The sequence below is a fragment of the Heterocephalus glaber genome, unplaced genomic scaffold (genome assembly GCF_053883595.1).
Source record: "Heterocephalus glaber isolate CG9 unplaced genomic scaffold, H.glaber_assembly_v1.0 deba00001608, whole genome shotgun sequence".
NCBI lineage: Eukaryota > Metazoa > Chordata > Mammalia > Rodentia > Bathyergidae > Heterocephalus > Heterocephalus glaber.
This window is the reverse complement of record NW_028258379.1, coordinates 24,974,127-24,985,110: the sequence shown is the minus strand read 5'-3', so window position 1 is coordinate 24,985,110 and position 10,984 is coordinate 24,974,127. Positions and strand designations below refer to the sequence as shown.

Genomic DNA, 10,984 nt, shown 5'->3' with positions numbered 1-10,984 from the left:
ACACTCAATTAGAGGGTATTTTAGCACCAAGATAATTGGACCCAGCAGCACCTAGAAAGTGTAATCAAACAAGTTTATCATCATATATTATTATTCTATGATCCTCTGCATATTTTTAATACTGTGCATTAAAAAAATAGTCAGGACATCAGGGGAAATGTTGTTCATTATTGAAACTTTATTAAGACCTAAATGTAGTCCAGGATAGTCCTGTTTATTTAAAGATACATAACCTTTGCCATGGTTTCCTGGTTCTTTTGATACTTTTACTAATGATTTCCTCACTGCTGTTTCTAAGAATGATGATACCCATGCACTTGCCTGGGTAGTTAGTATTTTCTTGGTAATGGAAATTATCTGGTAGCTTTCTTCTTTATGCTACCAAGGGACCCAGTACAAAACTGGAGTTGGGCATATCATGCACATACTCTGATTTCCAGACACCATCAACTGCAGGCTCGAAGAACTCAACTAGAGTTTTGAATGCAGACTGGGAGCTTGTCAGAAATGAGGATTCTCAGACTTCAGTCAAGGCCTATTGTCTCTGCATTTTAATAAGATATCCAAATGATGCCTATAAACATTAAAGTTTGAAAAACCTGCATATAATTAGAGTAAAAATAATTCTAGGACAACACCCATAGATTATTTGTCTTCCTAGTCTCATACAGCAGAATGCGTGACGATATATATGAAAAGAAAGTAAGGAGAAATGAGGAAAGGAAAGTAGGCTATGTAACTGGTAGTTATTGTTCAAATGCTTTGAAAAGCATGGAAGAGCCACGAGCCTTCAGACACTTTTGGGGACAATTGGTCTCGGAGTCACTCCCCTTATCTTGATCCTCATTCTTTCTGGTGCCCATATTTTCAACTAGCTGTTGACTCAAAGTTGCATTAGATCTTAAATGCAGCCTTGAGTGGCACCATGCGAATCCTGCCCCTCCACGATCAGCTCTGTAGTAACATAACTCACTTCATAAGTCATAAGGACAAAGCCATAGAAACCATTTTTCTTTACAATTATTTCAAGAAACGGCAGCAATGTTCTTAACTAATCTTGTTTAGACAAATAATTTTTCATCTTCTTTGGACTTTTGTGCACCTGATTTGAGTAACAAATCAGAAGAAAGTTCTAGCAACAAAGACCTGAATGCAAAAATCTGAACTCCTTATAGCCATGAGTTTTATACAAGGCAGACACATCTCTGTCTTGAAAATCCTGGATTTGCTCATATCAGCAAGTAAGACTTTTTCTTCTACAATATGATTTTAGCAATTGTACAATCACTTATAATTACATTAGAACATTTGCTAGTTAGGCAAATTTTAATACTACATTGTGGCCCAATTTTAAAATATGCACTGAGCCAACTAAAAATATAATAATGCTGAGATTAAAGTTAGTAGAAACTGAGATATTAATTGTTCAAAATTTAGTGTCTTAGCTCATTTTGTATTTTTGAGGGTTTTCTTAAAATTAGGAATCTACTGAGTGATAGACAATTTACTCAAACACACCCATAAGAGTGAGAGAGAGAGAGTCACTATCATTGAGAAAATAACAATGTAAGAACAAAGTATGGGTATAAATTGAAAAACTGGTAGATAATATGTGTCGTGAGAGGATTTTAAACATCAGCAAAGAATCAATGCCAGCAGCTGCATTGGTATGTGAAGGATTAATACAGGGAGAAGAATAGAGCCCCAAGGCTTTTAAGATGAATACCATCATGCTTTCTCTGGAAACTAGATGGAAGATTTGCTGTAGTCATTTCACACTGAAAAAGTTATTGAGTAATACATGTAAGAAAAAGCAATTTCTGAGAAGCTAAACTCGCTGCTTTAACTATATTCCATCTGTGGACACTGGAGATATACCTACTGTTAGAAGACAGGAAAAACAAAGCGAAAGAATATTTGCAGTATAGTTTAATAGATTCATCTATCCTTGTGTTCGTAGTGACTGGAAAAAAAGCAGAAAAGGTATGTTGAGAATTTTATCAATCTCAAAATGTAACAAAATCTACTTTAGAAAAACCTTTTCTTCTCTATGACAATCAAGACTTGTGTGTTTGTGAGTGTGTGTGTGTGCATGTATGTGTGTGTGTGTACGTGTGAATGCATGCTTGTGTCCACATTTCATATAAAGTCTAAATATCCTTATGGTTGGAATTTTTATTTGTCAGTGGGTTTAGACTCATGTAGATACATTTTTAGTACATTTATTACTCTCTCTTTAGTAGCCACAGAAGTAGTACTTGGAAAATTCCCATTAATGTCTTAAGTGGAAAGAAAAGTAGTAAACAAATTCATCATTATTTTTCCCCCAGCTCTAACTTTACTGGAAAGCACCATGGTGGCTTTCAAGCCTTCAAGTTTTATTTTCAGTAACATATTCCATTTTTCAACAGAAGAAGAATAAGAAAGATAAAAAATAAGATAAGACAGAAAAGACGTCTAAGGGCTTGGACTTTGGACCTCATAGACATTTCCACCAGGAGAAATCAAAAGTTTTAAATATTGATCTTCAGTATCAAACTTCTAACTATTGATCTCAATTGCCCTGGTGCGAGCTTGCAATTATATTATCCTGGCCATATTTTGGCCAGAATTTTATATTCCTTTTTCTTTTTTCTTTTCTTTTTTTTTTTACAAATTATTTAAGACCTTTATTAACAAGTGCTTGCAGTTTGTTGAGTTTTTTGAAAAACTCAAGTTGTAAACTTTTATTACAAATTAAAAATGAAGTTCTTAAAAATCTCAACTTGACCAGATATGAAACGATTTAAAAACCTGTGAAGGTGTATTGAGAAAAACCAGGCTTTTTAAAAAAAACACGTTTGTCATTACCAAAAAGAGACGTCTTTAGGTAAAAATAATAAAAACCCCATGCTGCACAGATAATGTAGATAGTTCTAGTTATCTGGTCAATGGGCAAAAAGCAAGCACTGAAGGTCTTCAGTTCCCAATCTTTTGTTTATTTCTTATTGCTGGAATTTCATATTCGTTTCTTCTTGCTGGATGACCAAACCGGATGACGGTAGCGATGTTAAGCAGGCATTTACTCAGCCCCGCCCTGCTCAGCCTCGGGAGCGGAGGAATTCTCAGGGGGTGGATTGGCTGCTTTTGTCTCTTTGCCATCTTGTAGTTTAGGGTTCTCTGGGTGTCTGCGTCGGTAATGGAAGTTGTGGCGGTTCCCACGTTGAGGTGGCTGCTGACCTTGGGTCTCATCTCCTTGATTTTCCTTATCCTCTTCATTGCCGTCCTCTCTAGGCCGTCTTTGGCGAGGGCCCCTGCGAAGTCGCGGTCTACAACCTCGATGCATATTCTGTCTCGCTCGTCTACCTTGCTCTCCTGCACCCTGGTTGTCAGCACCCCCATCACTTCTTCCTGCACGGGAGGGTTGGAATACTGTGGTCGACGCCCGCCCCTAGCGTCTCCGCATGTAGTAAGGTGGGAACCTTCGCCTGCCTGCGGTGCGGTAGGGCCGGGGTTGTTGGGCCTGGCCTTCGGGAGCGCTCTCCGATCCCTCCTTCTTTTCCCCACTCTCACTATTCTGGCAATTCTGCTGTAATTGCGTGGAGGACCCCTCCGACGTGGATAGCGGCCCTAATGCTTACGGTCTGCTGCGTATTTCCTGCCTTGAACTGGAGATCCACCAGGGCCTGTACCGTTTGCTGCCTGCGCGCCCTTTGCTCCTTCAACATCAGACTCCACAGTCCCTCCATCTCCTACTCTGCGAAGGTACTTCCTGGGGTTATTCTCCTTCACGGAGTCTGGTGTACAAATACATCTTCCTTGGTGTCAGTCCCGTTGATGAAACCTTATCCGTTTCTTAAATTGAACCATTTTACTATTCCCAAAACCTTCCTTGCGATGATCTTCTTATGCCTCCGATGTGAGGCCGCCCGGGCTGCCGCCCTGGTGCAGGGCTTGGTATGTGCAGTGCTGAGGGCGGGGGCGGCCCGGGCAGCTGCTGGGTCTCGGCCTCGCTGCTCAAGGCTGTGGTAGCTGCGGCTCCTCCGGGGTGCGTTGGGAACTAGGCTGCCGGGGCGGTGGGGCTGGCTCAGGGCTCTCTCGGGTCCTCTCTCCACTCCCGCTACCAATCGAACTCAGAATTTTATATTCAATGAGCTCCTTAATGTAGGACAGTGCTAAAAGGCTATTGAACATCTCCATTTCCTAGAGAAAACAGCAGAGTTTCCTGGGTATGGTTCCTCTGCAACTATTGAAAGTTTTGCAGCTGAGTTTGAAAAGCCTTTGGAGGACTTTTGCCTTTGGCTCTGCTTTTTTGCTCTAGTTTTGAGTTCCTAGATTTGTAAATAGCCAGAGTCAATTTAAAACACAAAACACTGGACCAACATAAACTCATGTTCGTAGAATATCAACACATTCATTATAATCTACAATTTCTCAGGCTCTGATGTTTCCACTTCCTCTCTGAATGACGGAAGGCAAAGACTTCGTGCTTCTAGCCTTCTGAGATACTATCTGTGGCATCAGTTATATTAATCCATGTACACATACAGAATCCAGAGAAGCAGATTTAATTTTAGAACCCGTGAAAATATAAAATTTTGAGCTTGACTCTGTGAATGGGCCTGCACGCTTTTAATCCTTGAAATATTTCACTCTGTTTGCGCATTCATGCTGAGGTAGGGTTTATCAGTAATATGTTCTAGAATAAAATACTTACAGTTGAAAATATCCTAGTAGCACAGGTACTTATCTGAGTGATTATGGTTAAACATAAATAGGGAAACATTTTTAAAAATTACATGACAAGTAGAGTCTCTGGGCTTTTTTTTTTCAGCTCATGTGTAGACTAAATATGACATGTTTTGACATTTGGGGACTTGCTCTTCAAAAGTCTCATTGTTCCCAAAGCAAGAGTCTTGGTGAGTCTATCATTTGAATTACAGCTGTTTAAATAAAGTGAACTCAGACAAGTGACCTGAGGAGCATTGGCACTTGAGAGCTTGCTTCCTCTAAGATAAAAGTTTCATTTTTAAAATGGTGGAAAAGGACACCAGGAATATTTCCCAACAAAGGGAACTGAAGAGAAGAAGTAATTATGTTGAGCGGGTCAGATTGAACACAGGCTCCTACATAAAATGCTTCTAAAGCATTTTCTTTCTCTGCTTGTATCCTCTAATATGCTCACCTTATTCTAGCAGAGGCTCTGCTTGTAAACTTGGAAAATCATTCATTAAATTACTGTGAAAACAGCCTCTTCCTCTTGTGTAACCACCGACTCATTTAGATTTTTACCAACAAGGAAAATATTGACACTTTACTTCAGGTACTTCCAGTTTAAATCTGTGAAGATATTTTGCTTTAACTACAGAGTTTTTAATTTTTGCGTTAATACCTTCTGAATGAACAGCCCAACAAATGCACTTTTGAATGCTATTGTACACAATTTTATTAATGCTTAAATATAAACATAAATGAAAGCAGGGAGTGTGCTCTGCAACTTTCATTTTTGTGTTTATAATTGTCTATGTTTGACATGAGCAAGTCAGCTATCTTCTGAGGGTCCACAGATTACTAACACCCTGCATAGCTCTCCAAGTTTATTCTTTTCCAATTTTAGGGGTTCAAACAGATCCTAGGAAGAGGTCTGAAGGAGGTAAATTTTCGGGTGTGTCTTTATTACGCTTTACCTAAACATCGGAATCCAGAGTGTCACAGGAGTGTTGCACTCTAGGAAGGATGAGGCTGTCACTCAATTTGCAGAGGTGGTTTAGATATAGTGACAAGCATCATCTCGTTCACTGTTGGTAGGAATGTTTGTTAATATGGCTATTCCCAAATGTAAATGGAAACCAAGAGTCCTCAAATATTTCCATAACTTTCATCCAGTTATCCTACTTCCACCAGCATATTTTCAGAAAATGTTCGAAGTTCAGAGAATTATTTATTTGATTGTATGAAGAGCATGACAATGAACCTGATAATAATGAGAACAAATTTTATTAGGAATTTATTATGAGTTATGAAAAGCTTCTGACATGCCTCAGTTTCATCTTCCCAGCAGTATCTAAATTATTTGTTCTTTCTATACTAACTTTAACAATGGGGCAAAAGAGAATTATGAGAGTTAAAACACCAAGTTTAAATTAAGTCAGGATGGGAGCTAAGAGGGCTAGATTGCATCACACATGTCTAAAGCCCTTGTGCAGGGCACAAACTATAAAATAGCACGTGGAAGCCCTTGGCCAACTAGTTCTCACATCCTAACTATCATCAAGCTGACTTTTCAGGAGCATTCACCACCACATTTAACCAAGACATCCTCTGCATTGCCTTCATTAGATACTACTTTAGATCTCTTAGAAATAATTGAGTTCTGTATGACAGCACATTCTGGAAAAAATAGAGAAGAGAGAAATGAGACACCAGCACATTATTCTCTTCGGTACATTTTTTTTAGGGTTCTATTTCCTGGTCATCTTGTGGTTGGTAGTGTTCTGTGTCTAGTTTTATCAAACCGGTTGGTTGGAAGTGGATGAATTATGTTTCTCCTTTGGGATAGAGTATTTAATTGCCACATGAGATCCTTGAAAGTATTTTCTTTTGCACCAGCTAACTACAGTTTTCCAGACTGCAGCTGCTCTGTCAGTCTTGGTCCCAGTGTGAAGATGACAATGATGTTGAACAGAACTCTCGTCCATGCATATGTGGAAGAAGTAAACCTTGTTCACTTGCTCTATTGAGATTTTGGATTGTTCGTGCCACAGTATTACTAGGCTACCCATTGGAACAAGCCAACGACATTCTATATCACTTTCTCCTATTATGGTTCTAACCAAATATGTATGAGACTCTGATTTCTTGTATATAAAATTGGGCCATTAATGTATTCTTATAAGTTAGAGATGGAGATCAAATGAAATAAAGTGCTACACAGGTAGAGGTTAGTTCTGTTTGAAATCCTTTGTTTCTTTGGAGTTTTCTGGAATTGTATTCAACTGTAATCCCATTTAAGGATAGCTTGGGGGTAGTTTTGCAGTTATTTAAGGATTATAGCTGTATTAAAGACCTAAAGGTAGTTTTTGTCTTTTCTGACATTGAACACAATGACATGTTACTTTCCTTTTATACAATGTTAGTCTCTTGTGTCACAATAACTAGCAAGACAGGATCTACTGTCCAGAAAATACCTCAGAAAATAGTAGACTATTGTGAACCAGGGATAGCTTGCTGAACATTTAACAGTTCTCTAATGGCAATAACTTACTGTCAATCAAATCACAGTTACATAATCACACTCCAAAGAAAACATATTTTAATGCAAAAAATATTTTATAATTTTATTCAGAAGATTAATCAGTCAGCTGTGGGTGCGTTTTGCATCTGATCTGTTATTGGTGGCCGCATGAAGAACTTACCCTATTTAGAAATAGGAAACAATTAAACTTTTCAGAAAACATTCTGCCTGGGATGTTTTTATATTCTGTGGTATTGCAGATGATTACAAAAATAAGTTGTTTTTAAAAGAAAATTCAATTCAACATATATTGTTTAAATATTGAGTATGAACTATAGCCTTTACCAGGTACAAAAGACTGTGTAATAGAAGACAAAATGAAACAAACACACAAACAAACAACAGATAAAATCTTTGCTTTCAGGGAGATTACCTGATATTTATAGATACTTCTTTAAGTAATATTTGAAATACATATTTGAATTGTATATTTTAAAACACTTGACATTGGCATTATATCAGTTACAGATACTCATAGAATCATTCTACTTACTTAGCCTTATTCTGATTACAATATATCCTGCCATGTTATTGGGGTAAGTAGTTGGTAGGATTTTGAAAAGTCCTAATTTTTAAATATATTGTGAATATACCCTGACTTGTTTCACATGGGGATTACATATCTTAAACTGAGCTTCTGTTTTAGAATATGACAGTAGATGATATTTATTTCAAAGAAATGATGCATTGATTTGTGTAGGATAAAAATTAATATAATTCATTTTTCCTGAGCTGCTAGGAAGCTAAAATTCAAAAGTGAAGTGTATGATAATATTACTTCTGTCATCCCCTGTGGCTGAACATTTACATCATTCTTCAGTTTATTACTTTAATTTCCTGTTTTATTCTAATGAGAATTGTCTTGTTGAATATACCTTTTGGTACATACCATCTCTAAACTATTTTGCAGTAAGAAGAGTTATAAGAAAATAAATACAATAAAGATACAATGACACATACAATGTATTTTGCTCTTAAGTAGTTTTTATGTTGGTTGTTAACATCTACATGAGCTTTTGATATATTTAACTCACTGTGTGGTTTAATATCCCTTTACCTCAAATGTCATAGCATCCAGAAAACTTTTAATACCTGATCACCTTGTGAAATAAATACATGAAGTCACCGATAGGCAGCTTAGGCAAAAGTAAGCCAGAGACAAAAATTAATTCCTAAAATGCCACTTTCTCTTTCAATGAGAGAAATAAAAAGGACCACAGATTCACTAGTAATTGATTTAAAGTGACCCACGGTCATTTCACAAGAAAGATGAAAGAAAGTCTCTCAGTTTTGGATTTATAGCTCTCTTCTTCTAACTCAAAGGAAAGGCATCACAAATAGATTTGCCAGCTGTTTTGTGTCTCACAATTGGCAATCAATAATTCAGCTAAACTTTAACTGGAAGAGAAACCACTGTTTCCATACCTTCTCTTCTGCAGGTCTGAGAGGCCAGTCTTTTCGTAAGGACGTCAGTCCTGCTTTATCAGTGCTCGTGACAGAGCAAAGGCAGCGACTGAACAGCCATGGATGCTTGCAGAAGCAGCTCATCTGTGCTCTCTTCCGTACTGATCAAACCCTAAAATTGAAGCTGCCCTCTCTCGAGATGCACAGATGAGCCAGACCAACTTTTAGTCTTCTGAAACACAAATCACCATACCCAGAGAACTCCAAGTAGCATATTTCTTGATAAGATGGCAAAAGCAAGGCAATTTCCAGGGGTTTAAATAGATCGGTGGTTTATTTTTCAGTGAAATACAGCCTCTGAGATGAGAGGAAGAACATGAATGAATTCATTGTTTCCTTAAAATACATTCCAAATTGCTGTCTTTTGATAATTCCTAAAGCAAAGTGACATCTGCCAAAGATTTTTGGAGTTAGCGCACAAGTACAGACACACTGGTGCTCATGTCTTCATTCAGACCCTAAGATCCTGCCAGAATCTACTGCCACATTTAACAAGTTGCTACTCACTCTGCTAGCACGTGTTTTAGTGGAAAGAATTAGCTGTCTTTTGACCATACTAAGAATTTGCCAAAAGCCAATTAACAATGCCAAATACAAAAGGAATTTTCTGAATATTTCCTTAAAATGGGTATTTAATATAAAACTTCATACAATTGAATCCAGAGCTTATTTTTGCTCCAAACTAGCTATTTGATAAGTGATACAGTTTATATTTCCTTCTCTTCTGCTTTTTCTTCTTCCTTCTTATAGTTTATGGATTATCTCCACTTAGAGTAAATTCTGCTATTCAAAAAAGTAAATGTTTTGGTAAAATCAACTTTGTTTTTAGTAAGAGTAGTTTACTTTCTAAGATGCTGCTCATTGGATGGCTGTACATCCATGTTAACTTGATATTTTTTTATTCCTCGTTTTCCTTGATGGGAACCAGTAGAGGGTTGCATGAGACCCTATTCTGTCACAGCATTAAGAAGCAAAATACCTTCTACTTTTTTTGACACATCTTCAGTTCTTTTCGTCACACTTCTATGCAGCTAAATGGTGGCAAGTTCCAGGTTATCTGAATATATTTGCCAAATCTTCTTCTTTCTCACTATTCCTCTGTCCAGAAAATGTCCAAGTATGGAACTTTGGAGTACAGCTTGATTTCTGAAGCCCTAAAGTTACCCAAGGAACATTTAGTTACTGTTCCTAAAGTAAATAATTGTACACAAAAAAAAAAAGCCTCCAAGAGAAAAGGACCAGCGAAATACTAGTTTCTTATCCATTTCAATGGTGGAGATTTATAGGTCTACACCTCTTAAGGGATATATCTAGAACTTTTTAAAACAATCATTATCTTTATCGTTTTACATTTACATCAATATGTAATTTGTGTATCATAAATTTACACATCGTAAGTACCAAATTCAACACTTTTGAATACATTTATAGGCTGTGGGATCATGCATAAATTCCAGCTTTCAAACATTTCCATCGTTCTCCAGTACCCCACCCAACCCATTTACAGTCAATCTTCCTAGGCAACAAAAGGCTGACACAGAAAATATTGTTGCTAGGTAGCAAGTCAGTGCAATTTTATGGGTGTCTGATAAGCAGAATGAAAGTTTGGACAGAAAACTTATAGTGGACTTGGAACATGTGAAGATACTGAGATGGAGAATTAATCCTAGCTCATTAGAGACAACCTTCCTACAGAAAGGTGGGAAAGATCGAAAATTCATGAGACAAAAAGATTATAATAATGTGATCAAATATTCAAAACGTAGTATGAGTGTGGCACTAAGTATTTTAATATATTTCCCCTTTTTTAATATAAAAAATAACTCCATGAAGTAGCTCCTATTCCACCATTGCCATTTCCCAGAGAAAAACTGTGGCCCAGACGGAAAAAGCAAAATAGTAGATAAGACATGGAACTTGAATTTAAACCTAGAAAATCTGACTCTAAATACCACGCTTTCATTGAGAACCCTAAACTGTTCTCATCAACATCACTTAGGATACAAAACCTCAGTAAGTCCATGACAAGCTTCCTCTAAACTGGTGCTAAGTGACTGTCCGTAGTCATGATAGGGAGACCCAGGCTATGAGGTCAGGTAAGAAGTGGTCTTGTGCTGTGAGAAGGCTGTTTCAGGTCGGCTGCTCTGCTGGTTGGTCACACAGCAGAGGTGATGGTGTAAAGCCAATGTGTTGGTCACTTTGGGAAGGGACTTGGTAAATGGGGAGGAACCAGGCAAACAGGCATAC

General features: G+C 37.5%; 1 pseudogene; it reads right to left on the bottom strand.

The window, feature by feature from the left end:
* Positions 1-2,931: 2,931 nt before the first annotated feature.
* LOC101714428 (Y-box-binding protein 1 pseudogene) lies at positions 2,932-8,821 on the bottom strand (annotated as a pseudogene).
* Between the last annotated feature and the right edge of the window lie 2,163 nt (positions 8,822-10,984).